This window comes from Micrasema longulum, unplaced genomic scaffold, assembly GCF_059751315.1.
Source record: "Micrasema longulum isolate JH-2025_06_02 unplaced genomic scaffold, ASM5975131v1 h1tg000567l, whole genome shotgun sequence".
NCBI lineage: Eukaryota > Metazoa > Arthropoda > Insecta > Trichoptera > Brachycentridae > Micrasema > Micrasema longulum.
The window spans coordinates 30,068-52,259 of NW_028277763.1; the positions used below are offsets into that span (position 1 = coordinate 30,068).

At 34.5% G+C, this 22,192-nt stretch overlaps 1 protein-coding gene and 1 long non-coding RNA gene across 5 annotated transcripts in view; one reads left to right on the top strand and one right to left on the bottom strand.

Annotated features, from left to right (window-relative positions):
- Window positions 1-22,192, top strand: part of LOC148280578 (uncharacterized) — a 91,183-nt gene that overhangs the window by 19,625 nt on the left and 49,366 nt on the right. Inside the window, exon 1 of one of the 4 annotated variants that reach the window (XM_088228172.1) lies at window positions 1,042-1,050. The exons of the other annotated variants lie outside the window; for them this stretch is intronic. The gene's annotated coding sequence lies outside the window, so the exon portion shown is untranslated. Of the gene's footprint in view, window positions 1-1,041; window positions 1,051-22,192 lie in introns of those variants that run through there. 4 annotated transcript variants of the gene reach the window in all.
- Window positions 9,427-9,808, bottom strand: LOC148280579 (uncharacterized). Its single transcript, XR_015822559.1, has 2 exons — window positions 9,742-9,808; window positions 9,427-9,661 (listed from the first exon to the last, which is right to left on the bottom strand). It is a non-coding gene; the product is annotated as an uncharacterized LOC148280579 (long non-coding RNA).

Genomic DNA, 22,192 nt, shown 5'->3' on the forward strand with positions numbered 1-22,192 from the left:
TAACGTGAAATAAAATTTGCTAAGATTATGCGGATAGATAGAATGTTTGGACTTTTGTTCGTCAGGAAATACAGGGTTTTTCCATTCAAAATATATATCATAATTAGATACCTACATACGTAGAACTGAGATGGACCTTATATGCATTTCCAAAATACTTAGTGCTATAGGTGATGTCCCATCTCTGTTGTAATATAATTCTTGTCTTGTTCCCGACCGTATCTTGCCTCTTGCCGATATGTACTTGTTACGCCTTACTAAACTGACTCCATAAACTCGGCAATAGTTATCCCCTCGTATCGGATATGATGTTAGGGGGTTAAATGCAAAACCGCCACTGTGCGTGATCAGAGGTTTTGGGAAGACCGACTAAACCAGCAGCAAAAAGAACATTTTCAAAAAGATTCCTGAACAGATCTTAAAGGAAAATGTTGACAAAACTTTTGATTTAAAAAAAATTAAATGGCCAATATGTAACAAGGCTTTATATTTTATTTTATTTTATTTTATTGATATAAACGGCACTTAGTGCCCTTTAGTAACATATTAGTTACAAATACAGTTAAATATACATACATGTAAGTATAATTATAAGTAATACAGAGCATTTGAAACAATATTATTAATTGACAAATTAAGAAAGTCTAAAAAAGATAAACCATAAAAAAATTAAAAATATTACCAGTTATAGAATTATCGATAAAAGGGGATAATTTGGTATTAGAAATACTTTGAATCAGTTTTAAAAAACACCTACTTACCTTACCTTCTCAAACAAACATATATACAACAAAAAAAAAAGTCTAATGTGCAACTTGCGCGTGGTATAACAGGTAGCGCAATGACTATTCATTTTAAGTTGAATGTGCGCATTAAACTTAAAAGAAACAGTCATAAAAATAAAAATAAATCTACTATTGGTTTTGTTGATCTTCCAATAAATAGTGATTGTGCATAGTGGCTGTGCGGCTGTGTGGCATTAAACCCCCTCATATTGCTCCTAAAGATTAATAGAGCAAACCTTTTGAACTTTTACGAAAATGGTGAATGGTAGTTAAATCTTTAGTATATTTTAATAAAACAGTAACTTTGTCGGCCTCGTGGTGTAATGGGTGTTTTTACACTCGAATATTTCATGGTACCTGAAGCGTAAGACTGATCATCTTAACTACGTGTAACAAAAAATTGATCAAGCTGCGCTTCGGTTGGTGTACAAGTGCAGTGCCCTATGCACCATTAGGTGCGTAAAGGGAATGGTGACAATGTAACTTATTTTCTTGTTACATAAATCCTTTAAAATATTTTATTATTTATTTATGAACTCTTACGGATTACATTTATTTAACAAAATATTTTTTCTTTTTTAATTCTTTTCAACTTCTACTGAATATTTTTTTAAAAAAAGGTTTGATTTTTGTTTCTAAATCTTGGGTAAAAAAAAAGAATTTAAAAAAAAAATAATTAAATCAAATATGTTCATATTTTAAGTTTTGTAAAAGGCAATGTTGCTGTTTAATATGTTAATAAAAAAAATGTCACCTGAAGTCAAAATCTGCTATTTACCAAATCTCAGAGCAGCTTTTGTTTTTCTGCCGCAATGTCCTGAATGTGTAGATTAGTCAGCTCGTCCCTCGTCACACAGCTTGGAATTTAGGACAGATCTTCCGGCTTTTCGGACATCTCTTCGCCATTCAAACAGTGTGGGATGAAGATGAATTGACATGGTTTAGCTCGAAGTCTTATATGTTGATCGCGTTTATGAATATATCGTATACCATTATTTTATAGCCCTTGTTTGTCTTTGCTACATAGTTTTATTTTATTTTCGTTCAGTTTCTTGTGCATGTTTCTTCATATAACTGTTGTTATTGGCTTGGGCCCTATATATAATAAATTAAATTAAATACTTATCACAAATGCTAGGCCAGTAGTCGGCAAACCAGGGCTCTTTAGTCACTCGAGTGCGGCTCACACGGCGCAAGTTTAACTTTTTATTCGATTTATTCCGTCTAGGGGTTCTAAAGTAGATATTTAGAAAATGTACGAAATTAAAAAAAAAGAAGAATAAAAACGAACTCCTTTGAACGACGTCACTAGTTCATATGAACCAACTAATAATAAGAGAGTGGTGGAAGATTTCCGGTTTACTTACTGTCAACGGACCAATCGGCAAAACCGAAAAGAAGCGGAAGAGAACTTAAGACGTCACACGCGATATAATTTCAGAAATACAAAACTTTGAAAAATCCTAGCGTCGGTAATACGATACATTAAAATAATAAAATAATATTTTTAACATTGTTTAATAGTATATCAACAAGTAAAAAACAAACAAAAATAAACTTCCTCATTCTCGGTAACAAAAGTCTACGATGTTGAAAGGGGTAAAAGTGCAACTAAATGGGAGACCAGCGTGAACGGATATATACTAAATCAGAAAGAAGAATTTGTTTATCCGGAAAGTATTAAAAGCAGGGTGAATGCCGGGAACAGGGTGAACGGTGTACTTAAATCTACCTCGGCAAACAAACGTTTATCGCAGAAGGCAAAACTAGCAAAATTAGCAATTAACAATGGGGTGGGGTGGGGTTCTGGTGCCGTCCCGTATATATCGGAGTGAAGTAGGGAATTGGAGAAACAATTATGGAAGTAGGCTGAATGCTGTCGAAATGCGATATCTCGGGTAATGTGTGGTAACACGATTATTGAAATTGACATTGCTGAAACACATAGAGTAATGTCACTTGCACTCGACCATATCTCTTCATGGACAAAAAAACATGGACTTCTCATAAATCCAACAAAAACCCAAATTGTACTTGTTGGTAGTAAACAAATGTATTCTAAAGTGAATTTTTCCACACTTCCTCTTTTCAAAATAGATGGTACAGAAATTCCATTCATGACTTCAGTCAAAAACTTGGGTATTATAATTCATAAGCATTTAGGGTGGCACGATCAGGTTAACGAAGTTAGTCGCAAACTTTATAGCAGTTTGCACTCACTTAAAAGATTACAGAATTTCTTGCCAATTAATGTTAAGCAAACATTAGTCCAGAGCTTACTTCTTCCACTCCTTGACTACACGGATGTATGTTATCCAGATGATAACTCTGAATTGCTTGATAAGTTAGAACGATTGTAGAATATTTGTATTCGTTATATCTTTAATCTTCGCAAATTTGACCACATAACCGAGTATCGCACGCAACTACACTGGCTCAGTATCAGGCATAGAAGAAACATTCACATTCTATCACTACTTCACAATATTTTAAATAATCCCACTTCGCCTGTTTATCTGAGAGAGCTCATCCAATCTCTTTCACAAAACGGACTATCTCTTCGTTCTAGTAACGAGAGAACCCTTTTAATACCCTGTCATCGCTCTAATTTTTTTGCCTCCTCTTTCACAGTAGTAGCCGCTCGATTGTGGAATAATCTACCCACCAATGTTAGAGACGCCCCTTCTTTCTTTACATTTAAGTCGAGATTTTAAATGTCACTATCTAAATATTTAAATTGTTCCTTTATCCTTCTTCTTTCCTTCCCATCCCCTCTCCTCTCTTCATAGTATAGTGTTATTTTTTATATATATATATATTTATTTTTAATTATCTTTGCTTTTAATTTTTGTACAAAATTGTAAGATTCAGTATGTCCATGTATTTATAATTTTCTCAAACTGAACGGTTTGGGTAGGTAGGAAGAAATTGCCTTAAGGCAATATGCCCGCCCTTATATGTATATATATTGTATATGTATATAAAGTGTCAAATAATAATAATCGTTATGTGAGGCTGAGAATAGCATTATCGACAAAATCACGAAAGGGGTAGTGCGTTGGTTTGGACAAGAAGATCGAATGGACAGCGAAAGAACGGCCAAAAGGATTTACGATTCGAATGTTGATGGATGCAGAAAACATGCACAAATTCAACAAATACTTGAAGATGGACATGTTAAAAGTCGGAATAATAGGTGTGCGTGCATTAGAAGATGTATAGATGTGGAGGAAGCGAGATCTGTATGCGAAGACAGACTGATATGGCGTTCAATACTCTCTAGGGGAAACGGCGTCATAGTTTGTTTGTGACAGCAAAGATGGAGATCATTTTAGAGAAGCAAATATGGATATCTAGGCATTTACAGAGCTTATAACCTGTCATTGGCTGGTTAAGGTGGCCGCTTTACACATTGCGTAACATTAACCATTTTGTTTTTGTTCGAATAGTCCTGTATAATTTATTAAAAAGTTTTTTTTTTAAATGAATATTTCCTAATTTAAAAGGAGTTAACATTTTATATAGTGTTTAGTTAGAATGTTTAGTGTTTTTTTTAATTATTATTTTTTGATTGACTACTAAAATACGCTAAAAAATCTTTCACAGCTCTCTTATCGTTGCTTGATTCATATGAACTAGTGACGTCGTCTAAAGTAGTTCGTTTTTATTATTTCCCGTTACGCTGAAGTTCATTTTACATATCAGTGCGCCACATATCCAACGCTAACGCTGCACTGGGAAATCTATTAAAAAAATATCAACTTTAGACCGTCCAAACGGACGATCAGCTGGCACAAGTCCAAGTAATGAACGAGCGAATTTTTGTCACCACATTTTTATACAGCTTGCCCACCATATACCGCACACCGCACCTGAGGACATCAGTCTCCTTGGCGGTGCCCACATACACGGAAAATTTGCTCGTTGTCAAACGAGAAAACTGCCCGAAGGAGCTCTCTGAAATCTGGTAGCCTTAGCATCTTTGTGTTGAAAGAAAGTAATCCAAGTATGTACTTCATTGGATTGAGAAGATAGGGAAGTAAATTATTTTACATTTTTATACAGGTCTATCTACGAGTATACCTAGTCAGCCTCGTGATGTGGTGGTCAGCGCTTTTGCTTACCACGCAAGAGGTCTCGGGTTGGATTCCCGGCATGACATTATATATTTATTTAAAAAGGTGTTTTTACACTTGAATATTTTATAGTCCCTGGACTGGTACCCGAAGCGTAAGACTGAGCATCTTACCTTCATGTAACAAAAAAGATCAAGATACACAGAGATTGGTGTACCAATTCAGTGCCCTACGCACCATTAGGTGCGGAAAAGGAATGAATGATTAAATAAAGTACTCGTTTAAGCCTCAAATAGCAGTATTAAAGTACATGATCATAAAACGATACAAGATTTTGCATATTATATTATTTAGTTTCGATTCCGGTTTGAAACGATGTGTCGGATTACGTTCGGCTATACTCGAGTGGAAAATTAGTTAAATTAGAGGTATTGGATTTTTATCTATTTTATTATTCAAATAATAATGACTTATTGTATTGACATTGTCCAACGTGAAATTTAAAATGCTCTAAGATAATATAAATGGCGAGAATGAATGGTAACGTAGGACGATTACTGAGGAGATCTAAAACAGACATAGCATGATCAGATAAACCAAAATCTCAAGTCTGTCATGTCAAAAGCACACACAACCGAAGGGCATGTATGGATGAATAAACGTGTGTGGTTGTCTATCCTCTCTGCCTACCCCTACGGGGAAATGGCGTGATGGTAGTAGCAGAGTAGTAGTACATAATATTCTTATTTTTTAATTAGTCTTAAAATAGTACAAACATAATACATAAAAGTCCTAATATTAACTTATATCTAATTATTGTTAAATAATATAGAAATTATCAACATTTCTAAACCATATAATATATATACACTTAAAATCAATCACGAAAAATATTGCAGAGATCAAAACATTTTAAACAAATTCACCATATTACAAAAAAAGCTCCAAGAATAATCCCGAGAGAAATTATGTTGATTGCAGATCACTTAAAATTAAGAATGTTGATGTTTTTTGTTGATATTTCTTGATAAAACTCCATAGTTCATGATTATGATAAAATTATAAATAAACTTATCAATGAAACTTCTCGGTTTAGTTTTACTTTTTATTATTTTGAGCAACGAGCGCTTTCGCCTAAGTAGGCATCTTCAAGACTGGTGAATTGTTTACGACGTTTACAGCTTTTATACTATTTATAACATCATTTGGAGATATGATCAAATAAGTATTTTAACAGGGGACAGAAAACAAAAATATTTACAACTAGTTTGCTAAACAATTCATTTTTGGGAGTTTTTGGGCCGAATGGTTAAGCGAGTTTAAGTGTTAGAGGCTTAGCGTGTTATTCCTTTTTTAAAATGTATTCAGGTGTTCTTTAAACCCTGTCACATCCGAAACCATGATGATCAGTTTAGGCAAGAAGACATATTGGCATATTAAAAAATTTATTTAAAACGAAGAAATTAAAAAAAAATATATATTTATAAAAAAAACAAATGGTTGCTTACTTCTGCAGGGGAGAAGCGAGGGGGCGCAGCCGTGCGGTTGACGGTGTTTCATACTTCCCCTCTCCCCTCCTCGTTTCTCCCCTGCAGAAGTAAGCAACCATTTGTTTTTTTTCTATATTTTTTTAAAATGATTTTAGTCGTTCTAAAAATTTATTTTAATGTGCCAATATGTCTTTTTGCTCATAATAATCATCGTGGTTTCGGATGTGACAGGGTTTAAAGAACACCCTGTATACATGAGGGAAACCGATAGAACAAAAAACGCTACTTAAAACAGTTTTCAGGTATGTGGAGGGAGAGCTTTCAGATAATTCAAAACAAAACAGGATTTTTTTATATTTTATTTGTTTCATTCAAAACATTCCCAAGGAGTTTTTGTAAATAACTCATTTAGGGACATGCATTTAACGATATTTATTTACACACGTTTATATATTTTATACTATAACATTATTTACAAAAGCAGAATAGAAATTATGATACACTGCAAATTAAAAGGGTGTGAAAAAGTTTCAAAAAATTTCAAAATAAACATAATACAAGGTATGGAAATAAATTCAAAAGGATGTATACATAATGCAATCTATAAAAGAAAAAATATTTTTAAAAAATAAAAAAATTACAAATATGTATATATACAAGCTGAACGAGTAGAAGAGTGCAAATGTTAAAAAATTACAAGAATGAAAAAGTTTTTCAAATTAACAAAATATACGTACCCAATACAGGTTAACAAAGTATGAAAAACGTATTAAAATTACATAAAAAACAGAAAAACAGAATCTCAAAACTCATTGTATAAGGGATTGAAGCTGTACAAGGAGTTACCTGAAGAAATGAAGGAGATAGAATAAATCGAAATATTTCAAAATTATTAAAAAATATATTTTATTGAGAAATGTTGATTTAAAAAATGTAATGTTATTAAAAGTTTATATCAGTTCTTAAGATGTTATGAACTAACTTAATAAAGCATAAATAAATAAATATACATAATACAAGCAAAAAAAGTATGAAAAAGCATAAAAATCATTTCAAAAGTATTAAAAATATCATATACAAGCAAAACCGGTAAAATATTTTAAAAATATATATTCAAGATGGGCATTCTCCGGATCAACTAGCATTATTTATTCTAAGTACTTTTGGAAAAAATAATAATTCAATTCGCACGTCCTGTTTCTGTATTTTGAAATTGGTACTTAAATTTTTTGTGGCAATTTATTAAATTCTTCGAAACCTATGTACTAGTACTAGATTTGGTACCGAACTTCGTAGACTTCACGGATCCAATATGAATATTATTTTTTGATCGAGTACTGTACTGTACTGATGGATGTCTCTATTGAAAGCGGGCTTTATGTTACTGCGCATTCAGTCGAGAGTTGTATTAATGATAGTGCTAGTTATCTCGAAATAGGAAAATTTTGAAATTTGCTTCAAAAAAAATTTTGTAGTATTTCATAATACAATATATATTTCGCGCTGATCGCCGAGAACTTTGTTTATTTGTCGGTAACTGGTAACTTCGAGTCAGGAAAATAGACCAATCAGTAAAGACCAGACATCAATAGGTTCACCTTGAGATTGTCTAACATCTACCTCCACCTCCACCGGTATAGCTTGAGGTGGTGTGTGTGACGAGTGACGAGTAATCTGTATGTAATGCTAATTATATACAGACAAGCGTGGCTAATGCATCATTTTGGAAATCTTTTCTTTATCCGCAGAAGGACATACTCCAGTCTCCGGTCTCAGTGTATAGCGTCTAGTTCTAGTGTTAGGTGGTGGCTTGTGGCTCGTGGCCAATGAGATGAGTATGGAAACAGAACCGGTATACGAGCGTCGGGGAAAGTAGGCGTAAATGGCCCAGTAGTGCAATATGGCCCCTGCTTATTCGTCGATATACCCTCCCTCCCCGGCGCCCGGTGCCCGGTGCCCGGTGCCCGGTGCCCGGTGCCCGGTGCCCGGTGCCCGGTGCCCGGTGCCCGGTGATGTGCAGCCAGTACACATTGCGTCTAATAACTATAATATCTTTATAAATATAGTAAATATTGGGTTTAGATTTTCAGTATTCCTCCATTACACATTTACGTATCGACTGAAATAATTTGTTATTAAATAATAAGTACTTATTAGGCACAAAAAAGCATTTTATCGGAAATCGAGGATAAATTGAACGTAGTTATGCAGAAAGCGACCAGTCCACAATAAAAAAAAGATATATTGTTGTTATCGGGCGCAGTAAGGTCAATTCTATTTTCCGCTAAAAACATCCGAGCGACTTCGGTACAAAAAACTGTAATAATCACCTTCTAAAAATAGTGTTGTTCCCAAAAATGGCATTTCTCAATTTGCAGAAAACACCAACAGCTCTAGAAAAATCTTACGGTACTTCAAAACTTCTATTAAAACTGGTCAAATACGTAATCAGATGCTTGTTGGAGATATAAAAAAAAAACGAAAGTATCAATTGTTTATCATTGTCAAAGTCAAAAACTTTCCAACTGTTGTGTAGATTTGATTATGTACTCTTTTCATAAAAGTACTATTATCTCAGTTTCAATTTTCTATGGCTGGTTGCTTTCGGCATAACTGCGTTCAATTACAAATATCATCAAAAGTATACTCACAGTATACCAATAAGACTTAGCGTTACACGTCCACTACATGTCTAGTCACGTAGTCCAGTACTAGCTACTTAGTAGCTCTCGGGATGTTAGCGCGGGTGCACATTTCGCCCGGTCGTTAGCGATACCCAATGGTTTTTTCATGTTTTCAGCAGTTACATTTGAAATATTATCATCTTTGAATTAAATTATGGTTAATTGAAGCCATTCCCTATAAATATTCAATTTTTCCCTTTTTAAATCTCTTATTTTTTAATGTGTAGTGACTACACAGCACCGTAACGCGCGGGTGTTTTTAGGACAGTAATGGAAAGGTTGAGACTCGCAAAATGCATTATTGCTTAAACTGAACAATATCTTGAATGGGTTGCAACAGAAAGGGAAAACGGAAGTCTAAGCGTTTACAAGGCTTATTATATAAGGCGTCATTGGCTGGTTTAACGGTAACATTCACCATTCTGCCTATGTTTGAACATCCACATTTCCTCAACTGGTCCATCTGTTGGCTAGGTGAATTGGTTCAGCCGGATGATAAAGGTTTAAGCTCTTTTGCTTCACAAAAGTTCTTCCTTATTCATATTTTGAACACGATAGGTACATAATCATGAAACCATCTTCGTTCCTTTAAATTGTTTCAATACACCCTCGATTTCGTTTCTTTTCTGTAAATGGATTTATTTTTTAACTATACACAATACACATGCTAACTTTGAAACTGAACTTTATCAATTCACGATTTTACCTGTTTTAAGACTTTCAGTGCTCGTAAATGCGAGATATTCTCTTACGTTTAATCAAGAAAATATTTGGTTTTTACCACCTATACGAGCTTCCCCCAAGTTTTTCAACATGAATGTAGAACCTGTGGCAAATAACAGATTCGACGTTGAATATTACCATTGTATGTCAGATAATATACATTAAATATACTTGAGTCGGTGGTGATAGGTGGGTATATAACTGAAATTGAAAATATCTATAAGAAGAGTATAATTGCTCAAGAACGAATGATTGGTATTTTTTACTTTTGGCTATTGGCGTGGCTTTGATGTGTGATTGTATTTGTGTTGTGCGTATGTTGAACGTGTGTGTGTTGTGAGGGAAAGAGGAGGGGATTGTGTCATTCAACCGGTCTAAAGTGAGAGCCGTGTCGGCCGGTATCGGCGAAACGAGTATTTGGCCAAATAATGTTATAATTACTCAGGAGAGAACAAGGATGTGTTCCGCATATTATTACGACATACGTACGAGAGGAAGGATATCCAGTTGGTTATTGGAAAATATTTATCCAAAGGAACTTCCTCGATCAAATACAAATTTCTTGTAAGAATAATATATTTGAATTAAATAAGAAAAAATCTCGCTTTTAATACAAGTTATTTCATTCTTAAGGCAACTTGCAATTGTTCTAGTATTCTCTTTCTGGGCGCAGAAAATCAATATAATGTCACGCAGAAAGCTCAGAACGGGGTAATGAGGACGATATTTAGATGTGTCAGATATACAAAGATTCAACATGTCGCTAGCCCATAGCAGTAGTAAGATAAACCCTAAATTTCTGATTTTGAGATAGACGCGCAGATATTCCAAGAAATAAAATAAAATAATGTTTTAAATAATAAAATATTGAGTTAGATAGTTAACTACTTACTCCATCCATCTGAGCCATCGAATCAAAAACGCTCGTACAGGGTTATGTTTCTATTTGGCACACGTGACTGTATTCTTTATGCGCCCGTATACCGATAAATTGTTTTTAAACCGAAATTATGTATATTCTAGATTAAAAAAGAATAATATTTTAATATTTCATAAATGATATCTACATGTTTTTTTTTATTATATAAAAATCTACTTTTATACATCTAGTAAATGTTATAACTGTAACTCTCCAAAAAAAGAGACTAACTCTTGTGCTTGGAGAGTGACTTACACTGTTATAATTGTTTATTTATTAGAATTGATATAATTTTGAATATACGAGTACAAGAGAGAAAAAAAACTTATAGGATATATTTATTTATTTAACTTTTTGTACATAATGTTATTTGTACATTGGCGGGCTTATTGCCAAATGGCAATTTCTTCCAACCAACCAATGAAATAAAAGTTTTATTTTTATAATTCAAGTTATAGAACATATTCAATAGAAGAAAAAAAAGATTAAAAAGTTAAAAACATATAAAGATAGAAATAAACGTATTTGTTTATAAATTACCTTAAATCAAAACTATTACTCAATGGGAAAAAGGAAAAAAGCGGAAAGAGGAAAAGGAAAGGAGGAGAGATTAAGGAAGAGAAAGGAGATGTTTCTTCAGACGTGATTTAAACAGATATAATGTAGTAACATCTTTGATGGTGAATGGGAGATGATTCCACAGTCGAGCCGCATGGACACTATATGAGTTAGAGAAGAAAGAGGAATTGTGTATGGGTATTAAGAGAGGATATACAGGGTGTTCTTTAAACCCTGTCACATCCGAAACCACGATGATCGGCATGACCAAGAAGACATATTGGCACATTAAAATACATTTTTAGAACGAATAAAATTTACAAAAATAAAATATTTAAAAAAAACAAATGGTTGCTTACTTCTGCAAGGGTGAAGCGAGGAGAGGGGAGGGGAAGTCTGCTACACCTTCAACCACATGGCCATGCCCCCCTCGCTTCTCCCCTGCAGAAGTAAGGAACCATTTGTTTTTTTATATATTTTATATTTAAAAAAAATCTGCGTTCTAAATATTGTTTTAAATATGCTAATATGTCTTCTTGCCCATACTGATCATCGTGGTTTCGGATATGACGCGGTTTAAAAAACATCCTGTATAAAGACAAAAAGAGAAAAACACAAAATAATAATACATTCATACTAATTAAAATTGAATGCAGTTTTTACACTTGTTCAAAAAAATTCTTTAGATTAACTTATTAATTTATTTATTGATACATTAGTTTTAATAGTTTTTAGTTCACTGGGAGATTATTGTAATTTTTAACACCTTTGAAGACAAAGCTATTTTGACCATGACTTGTGTGGAATTAAGAGATTTTAATATTATTTTTGTGTCTTAGTGATTTATTCATCGTAAATTCTTTTATTTTTTATGAATTTGTACAATAGAACTTATTTTATAAATAGTGTCTACTGTATGAACTTTAAATAGTTTATATAGAATTTACGTATTGAATGTTGAGGGTTTCTTCTAATCTTTGTACTATTTTAAGAGGGTTTAATATATTGGCATATGCACCACCTATATATGCATCCAACAATAACATATTGTAACAAAGATTGTGCAATTGAGTAATAAGCTATTTTTAAATTATTGATTTTAAAAATATTCCTTAATTTTAAAATTAGGGATAAATTAATATGCACGATAAAATGACGTTTTTTCAAAATACGGTATTTTATCGTTTTAGCGATGATTCGTTATTTTTAATTTTAGCGATAGTCGGTTTCATGAAAGTTGAGATATTTTATTGAAGAAAACAATATTTTATTATCCTCGATTCGAGCGTTGCAACGGTTCAGCTAGCAAGCTACTAACATAATATTTTGTTGATTGACCTAAAATAACCGCCAGTTCGCAGTTTGAACGATAAGCACAGCTGTTTCAACAGAATTAACCAATCGATGTTGCATTTTATATTATATTTCGCCTGCCTTATATCACAATCTAAAATCATTTTATTTATTTCCCCAATAGGCAAAAACCGCACACCTACATAATATGTAGGTGTGCGGTAGTAAATAATATTATTATTGTACAATTATTTTGTGCAAAGATCAGCCCCGACTCGCTTAACGTTTTCCTTAAAATATGACAAATAGGCAAAGTGGCATGGTATGCAGATGCTTGACATAATGTTTTTTTTTTGTATTTTCGTATACAGCGTACGATTTCAAAACAATTTTTTTAATGTGTTTTTATTTGGAATTTAAATTATCTGTTACTACTTATTTTTTTATTTATTTATTTACAAATTTATTACGTACATACATATTGATTACCTATACAACATTAGAATTAGTCGTGCGTTCATTAATATTTTACTTTCTTCTTTTTCCGCTCCTGGAGCATATGGATAGCATCAGACGCCTCCGGGTGACCCTATCGCTAGCTAAAATTATTATTATCCAGATCATTTAAGTAGCGCCATTTTGGTGGAAATCGGCTCATAAATATATTATAAAGGTATAAAGTACGCCACTTGGGGCGAATGTTATTCCCCCATTGAGGTAATGTTAATTGATAAACAATATTTTATCTCTCGTTATGTGCATGTGTGTGTAGTCTCCGCGTCCTTATCGCTTATCGTTCAGCTTATGTTTATACAGTGGCATTTCACAAACTTTAAACCGACATTTCTTCAAATACCTACATCGGTATCTCTTATCTAAAGTACAGTCTCTGAATAATAGACTTCACGGATTTATGGAAAATGTCTCTCCACACACGTCCACACACGCTCTCGCATGGGGCGGGGCACATGGACTGTGGACATCACCGGGCGTCTCCGAGAGACCCTGCCGCCTGCCGCCTACCGCCAGCCGGCCTCCTTTCACGCCTTTCATCAGTCCCTAATTACAGCAAATAAATCGCCATCGACGGCCTTCCAGGAGCCTTATGCTGGATATTTATTGAATTAGAAATTTTTATCTAATTAAATAAATATAAAACAACTTTTTTTCTACCTACCGGTTTCAAAGCTACACAAGATTCTTTATCAAGATATACTTAACTGATTCATTAAAATCTGTTTAATTTTTACAGTGATTACTAAATATTACATCCATACATACGAAGCTAATAAGTCAAGTCTTAATGTCATGTTGTTCTTTTAAAGATGATATGGGAAGTGAGAAGTGAGATGGATACGATCGTTAAAACTAGATAGGAGTAAACTAAAGTAAATATGGTTTATTTTGTTATTTAAAAAAAATTCTATCAGATGCTTTGCAAATTCAGAGACATTGTTTTTATTAAAAAAATAGTTGTTATAAAAAAATCTGTTTTATATTTAGTTTATTATAAAAAATAACCTCAGAGTTAGTGCTTCAAATATAAATTTTATTTTAACCACCGTTAGTAAATATTAATAAATAAAATGTCAATTAAATACATTCCACCTTTGCAATCACCGTAATAAACATAGTATTTGTATAACTCTGCATGTCATTTATACATTTTTCCGTAGGTACTATGTACTCGTATACTACGGTGATGGTAAAATGGTAAAGGTGAAAATGTATATTGGTATTTGCATGTTGGTGTAATGAGTGTCCTGACGAAGAAACCGGTACGTCTCGAAACCGGTAGATATTAAAAGTCGGTAAGTGGTTTATACGCTAATATTTGCTAACATTAGTTGAAATGATTACATTTTGTATGTTTAACTGTTTAACTTAATGTAATTATTACAAGAATAGGTGAAATTTTGTTCTGAAATAATAATATTTTTGTTCCGTTGTTTCGACAGCTTTATCACGCATTCAATTGTATTCGGGTCATTAGTAAAGTTATTAAGCATTTCTATTCTAATAATAAATCATGTTTTTTTTATCTCTTCAAGGCCGATAGTAGTTAGTAATATGCACTACAACACGTCTTTTTTGTTTATATAAAATCACTCCTACAGAGTTTATAACAAAAACAACAATCATTTTATACTATATATACCAGGGGCGAACCGTGTATAGAAGCGATTATGCGCAGCTTATCATTATATTCGACTAACCATAATAATGTTTTATTGCAACTTTATTTACAGAAAAACAAATAAATAATTAACATTTATTTTAAATCATTTCCGCCGTTTGTATTTTTATCCTAAAATTTTAATAAAGCGCGCCCAGCGCCTGCGGTGAGCCAAGAAACTAGCCGATTATTCCAGCTTATTTTTTCATACAAATAAGTATACTATATTTTGAATGTATTAACCCCAGCTCGGGTTTTTTCTGCTAGATTAAACTTGCAGATTACACAAATTATTTGAAGATTCTTGATTTGGAAAACAGTATTTCAAACATTGTTTCTTAAGGACTATTTTTCTTTAAGATGGTACTTTTGACACAAGACCATAATTACTTTCATGCGTCATATTGCAGGACATAAAGCGCTCCACGCGGCGGTTTTTAGCACTGTTAATTACTAGAACAATGCGGCTAGTTGACATTTCAATTGAATACCTAATATCGACTGAATTCATAGTGGTATTATTTATTTATTTTTTAGTAAATTATATATTAAAGTAATGGATAATATATCTATATAATATAATATACCACGAAGTTACACAGTATGAGTTGATTTCATGGATGAGAGTTGTTGTATCACACAGAACCACAGAAAAATATCAATTTATAGTATATATTACTTACATTATATTATGTACCTCCTATGTAGGTACAAATATATGATATTTTTTTATAGCTTACCTGTAAATAAAATCACCATTCGCCACTGATATATACTTACCGTATGTGTATATTATACGAGTATACCACAATGTTTTTAGGGAGTATATTTTTTCCATTTTGGATGTACTTTTTTGATTTTTTTTCAGTTAATACAAAAAAATAATATTAAAACTGAATACAATTTTTTATATAAATTGAATACTTATATTTATAATCATGTTTCCCATTACGTAAAAGGAAATATTTTAAAGGGAGTTTTTACATTATAATATTTCATAGTCCCTGGACTGGTACCTGAAGCGTAAGATGGATCATCTTACCTTCAGGCAACAAAAATGATCAAGATACGCTGAAATTCGTGTACCGATGCAGTGTCTTATGCACCAAGGGAATGATGATGATAAGAAAAAAAACAATTCTTGTATACTTAATGGACAGTGACGTTTTACAATAATGTGTTAATTTTTTTTTGAAATGTAAATATTTTTTGCGTAAAAATTTTCAGTCAGTGCTACACAAAAATGAATTATAAATATCATTTTTGACTTCTTTCTTGAATATTTTCTTGGTAACAAATTGGCGGACTGTAAATGAAAAACGAATTTCGTTTAGTTTTGTGATAGGGTAATATTTGAAGAAAGGATAGGAACATGGAATGGATACCTACCTTTGATATGATGTGAATATTCTTCAATTCACTGGATGATGAAATGCACTATAAAATGCAACAATGTTTTCAACGACGCGCGACGAATCCAAGCACTTTTATGCAATTTTATGTGAAGTGAAAAATGTTGTTATATTTTTGTTCTAAATCCGAATCTTCTAATTTTGAATTTCTTCTATCTTGATGTTAGGTAGGTACCATAAGGATTGGTCAAGGGAAGGATGGGAAAGAAAGGTAATCGGCCAGGAGTATCGATAAATGCTTTTATTTAATTAACAGTTATATTCCCGACTGCGCTGCAATATATATATATATATATATTTATACATAATTCATCTTGATCATCCGAGTCATGTCTTTGTCTTTCACTTCCTTTGTTCATTTCGTAAATAACTCGTTTGCTATTTTACAAACCATCAGAATTACTGTTAAATTAAAGTAACCTATAACTAAAGCAAGTTAAAGTATATGTTAGAAAATATGTGTCTACGACCACTCGCCGACTTTTCTGTGTCCACCGGTTTCACACTAATTAGACCACGCACAAATCCCATTATGCGCCTTCACTGCATTAGTTGCACGAAACCAACGAAAAGAGTTGACTTAACAACCGCTGAACTTCCTCATTGTCGATCGAGTTCTTCGTTGTGTACAGTATAATTGTCCGTAAACTATGATCGAGCCGTTAAATTAAAGTTCGTATACTCTCGTCTGTATGTAACTGTAAGATGAACAAGTATGGTTCAGTAAGTTAAGTAGTCGGTAGTCTGTACTCGGTAATCAGTAATCGGGGACATTCGCTGGCGTCGATCTCTGGTATCTCTACGTGGAGGCTAAATCTGCCACAATGACTCTGGGTTCCAGGAAGCGGAAGTGAGAAGTGACTGGACTGGAGGTTATTAGTATAGTATTAGCTAACGTGGAGTTAGTCGTCATACCCAGCTCCAAAACACTTCTCTGTTTAAATTTGTTACATATTCTCGACTGTTTGGATGCCCGATGCGTTTTCCTAAGTCATTATGCTGTGTTGTGCGTTCGCTCCGATCGCGTTACAGCGTCCGTCACCAGGGTTGATGTTACTGTTTGCGAACCACGAACTCATTTCACTGACAATCTTTTTGATTTTGTTTAAATGTGAACAATCGATGAATTTTATCCTCTAGCCTAGGAAGTAGGGAGTTTATCGAGATTTTTTCCAATCATATTTACAGTTTGTGAGTACTAGTACCTAGATATATCACACCTCCAGGGCCGCGATTATGAACGGCTGTATTCATCGATATATACTGAGACTGTATAAATTAATATTGATATTTATGTACGAAATTGTGTATATTTGTATGAAAATTCCAAGTATCTTCGTCTGTAACCGGTAATGAAACATGTTTAGAAAAAAAAATGTAAACATATTCTATTTTTCACACAGAAAATTTTATTTTACTTTGTAGGTAATATTGAAGATAAATTTTAACTTCCAATCAGAATACGTACCCAGAAGTACACGGTGGTGTGTTTAAACCGGCCGCTTTGCGGGAAAGCAAAAATAAACTTTTTAATTTAATTTACAGCTCGTAATTTAATTTATATTGACATTATAATGCCCAGTACTTTGTGTGGTATTTGCTCATTCGACTGTAATTACTGCAGTGTTCTCGATATTTTACTCAAATCAATTTCAAAGAATACCAAAGCTCGATCAATTACGAGAAACCAGCTTATATGTACCACAAAAGACCTTACAGACAATACACTTATAAAAAAGGATGTCTCAAAACGTTCTTGAATTTTTAAAAATTAAAACACATGCTGCAGTTGAATTTTGAGGGTGTTTATTTTTCCAATGTAAAATATGGATACAGAGGTTGTAAGTGGAACACAAAACCCTTTTCACGAAATTTCCGATCACATTTTGACATAATTGTGGATAGATTTCATCCATAACTCGACGAATTTCCGTTTTGAGCTCCGGAATTGTCTGTGGATTATTTCCCTACAGAAATCTCCAAAGAAAAAAGTCCAGTGGTGTCGATCCCACGATCTTGGTGGCCGGTTAATTTCTTCCCGCCGCGAGACAGACAACTCGTTTTGGAAATTTCGTCTGCAATAATTGCTTTGTTCCTGCCGCAATGTGGCAGGTTGCGCCATCTTGTCGAAATCGAATTTCACCAACATCTATTTCATCCAACGCAGGCCACAAAAAGTTAGCTGACGCATAGCGATAACGAAGACCATCGACGGTAACTGGGTTGCCGGTTGCATTCCCAAAAAAAATATTAGCCAACGATTCCGCCAGTCCAAAAACCACACCACACCGTCTCACGCGGTGGGTGCATAGGCTGCTGATGGATCACTCCTGGGTTTTCGGTCCCCGAATTCGTCAGTTCCGTTTGTCGACGTACCCATCAAGTTGGAAGTGCGCCTCATCGCTAAAGATGTATTTTTTTTTGAAAAATCACCATCGACTTGTTGATACTCCACTATCCGATTGACGAATGTTTGGCGCTGCGCATGGTCTGTTGGCTTTAGATGTTGCGTTCGTTGAATCTTGCAAGCGTGCATGTGCAAGTCTTTAGTCAAAATTCGTTGCAAAAAGCTTCTGGAGACGATTAATTGTCGACAACGATGACGAATGGAGGTAGATGGGAGTTCGTGTACACTTTCTCTAACTGCCGCAATGTTTTCAAGCGAGGACGGCCACATCCTAAACGGAGCCAACAGTTTCAAATCTATTGATTAAATTCTCCACAGCGGCTCGAGACGGTGCATAATGATGACCGAAAAATGTGCGGCATTTTCGAACCGTCTCTGTAAATTTCTCTCTATTTCCGTAGTGAATTTTCACGATTTCTATGCGTTGTTCGACTAAAAAACGCTGCATGATTCAACCTCAAACTTTGCTAGCGACAACTGCAAAATATTCGCGTTCCGCGTTAGGCGCAACGAAAATGATTCAAAATTCAAGTAGATTTGGAGGCACTTTATAACGGAATATCGTGTCGCTGAGAGATGGGTACACATGTTTTTAAATGAATATTTTAATTTTTTATAGATATTTGTACCGTTAGATATAGCTTTTTAAAAATGAAAATATGGAAATCATCATCCGGAGAACGTGGATAGCTTAATTTGCCCATTATTACAGGCCGCGAGTCAAGTTGTACGTCTAGATTGACCTATTATTATGACACTCTTAAAGGTTCCATCTATATCGAAATACTTATCAAGTTTCCTCGTAATACCGTTGTCAGCCTCTCGTCTATAGAATACTTTAAGCAAAGCTACAATGTTGATCTTAGCTTAGATCTGGTAAATTGGCAAATTGTAATCTTGCGGTCCGCTAATCACTCACTCCTAAATTAGTTGATTGGACAAGCATCAACATATTGTCTCTTGTCTGTATTATGTGCCGCTATATCGGCTATGGCCCGATAATCTACTCTGCACCCTACACGACAAACTACAACACACGCGCGTGGGACTTACCATTTTAATATTCATTACATTTTATATGGAATACTGCATAAATGATGTCACTCCACGAGACTTCGAGCCCCGTATTGAGTGGGATGTTTGGACATATCGCACGATACAAAAATAAAAACATCAAATAATGTATACGAACAGAGATCATCATGGGATACTGCACTAAAGCGTTCACTGTAAAACGACACAGATTTTAGATTAACAAGCTGCATACAGCGACAACTGCAACACGAATTGTCATATTATGCATGGACGCGCCCTATAGAGTAAAATATTTTAAAAAGTTGTGACAAGAAAACGTACCCATAGTTACTAAGTTTGTTTATTTACACCGGGGCTGCATTCAACGACCATGCTTATTATGCTACCTAAAATTGGGGGTACTCATTTTTGGTATACAAAAAGTATTTATACTTGTATTTCAACGCCAACAATCAACATTTGTTTTCGGTGGAACCCAATCAGATTTTTTCCTTAAATTCCTTATAATTTCGACCCATTTATTTCTTCTCGCTGGATTTTGGGGAATGCAAAAATAATATTAACTCACATTTTTCATATTTTAAAAACGTATTCCTATACGCAGCTCCGTAAGCGAGAAGAGCTTCGCGATTGCGCCGCTAAGTATAGTTTGACGCTTATAAAAAGTAATATTTATATTTGAATAATAATTGTTTGAACAAATATTTAGCGATGAAAAGTTACGCAATTCTTTTTAAAATGTTAATCCAAAATTTTACCCGCTTTCGATTCTAAACGTCACGCCCGGCTGGCGGTCTAAGAACGACTAAATACGCGTCGGGCATAACTGAGCGTTTTGGAATGAGTTAAGTGTCATAATTTTTTAGGGCTCAGGGCACCTTCTTGCGGTGCCTTATCAGGTCCTCCCGACGTTGGCGATCACTATAGCGAAAGCATCTCGGTCCTGCGCTACTCCGAGGCCAGGACAACTGCTTGCTGGATCTACTCGCCATAGTGATTCCTGGGAAAAGATGACCAGAGTGGATTTCCGTTGCCTTCTCTGGTGGATTTTTCTGTCGGGGTTCTTAGCCTGTAACCTTAGCCGGTCGGTTCTGGTTTGTAGGCGCCAGAAACTCGCCTTCCATCCTCTCGTTATCTGTTGTGATCACACCGTTATGAGTGTGATCCCATTGGCCAGGGTTCGCGACGTGGACGCTAATGAGTAGGACTAGTCAGTAGTGTTGCCGGCGGAATACAACTGGGTATTCGCAGTATTTAATAGGATCACAACCTCAAGCAAGATGTGACTTACTGCGACCCTACTGACAGTTCGAATCCCTCATGGCATGTATTTGTGCATTAATATGTCAATGGCAACACGGTACAAATCCCACGTATTTGACGTGGCAAAAGTGAGCGAAAAGCACGATTATCCAGAAAAACCCACTAAGCATCTCGGATGGAAGGTCTAATTTTCCACTCGGAAAAAAAGGCCATCTTAATGGCCATTGGAGATTTTTCTTCTTTAGCCTTCCTCTCTCCACTGCTGCAGCTCTTTCTCCTCGTCTCTGTCTCGGCTCCTCCACATCTTCTGGACATCTGGACATCTGGATACCGGCTATCTGGACAGCGCCACCTGTCCCTCTCTCCGGTGGCCTTCCACTTCAATATTCGCGGCGCCCACCGGTGCCCCCCGTCTAGCCACATATATTCTGCCCATTGCCATTTAAGTTTCGCCACACGATGCACGACATTGGCAACTCTGGCTCTCGTATTTTTAATATCCATCCATTCTGCTAAATCTGCTTGTGCAAATTATTCTGCTATTAATGTTATACCTACCTATAATTCCATTTCATTACAATTAATATTTGATAATCCATGTAATCATATTTCGTCTATGATAATTATCAATGCTTCTTATAACCTCAATAGCTCGTACCCGTCATAACGATTACTTATCCAAACTGCACCTACTTATTGAAATGCTTACTCGCTTACAATATATTATATTTGATTTAGACGCAAATTGCGCGTTGTTAGAATCTCTACATAGACAATATAGACATGTCTCGTGACTCTAGCTAGCTACGATTGAAATATTTCAAGGCACAATACGAGTATTTGCATTCCATTGATCATTTTTCAAATTCAATTTTAACTGACATTTTTCTAGCGCCCAGACCGGGAGAATGTGTAAAAAAGAATCTTTATTTTGAAAATACAAACCTGTGCCAGATACAAAAATATTTTTTAGGTACCCATCTTTATTTTAAATTTCATCATCATCCAAGTTTCAGTACCCAGTAGTGCATAGGGCACTTAATTCGCTAAACTAAATTCAACGCAGTCCCGACATCCGTTACACGAAGGTAAGATTATCAGTCTTACGCTACATGTGCCAGTCCAGGAACAATGATATATTTCAGTTAAAAAAACCTTCGAAAATCAATATCTCTAATCTCGTCCAGGGCCGCAATTACAAACGCTATCTTCATCGGTACCCGTTGAGACGGTATAAAGTAAAATCGATATTTATGTACGAAAATGTGTATATTTTTATGAAAATTACAAGTATCTTTGTTGGTAGCGTTTAATTGAACATGTTAAGAAAAAAAAACAGTAGACATATTCTATTTTTCATTCTTTCGTTTC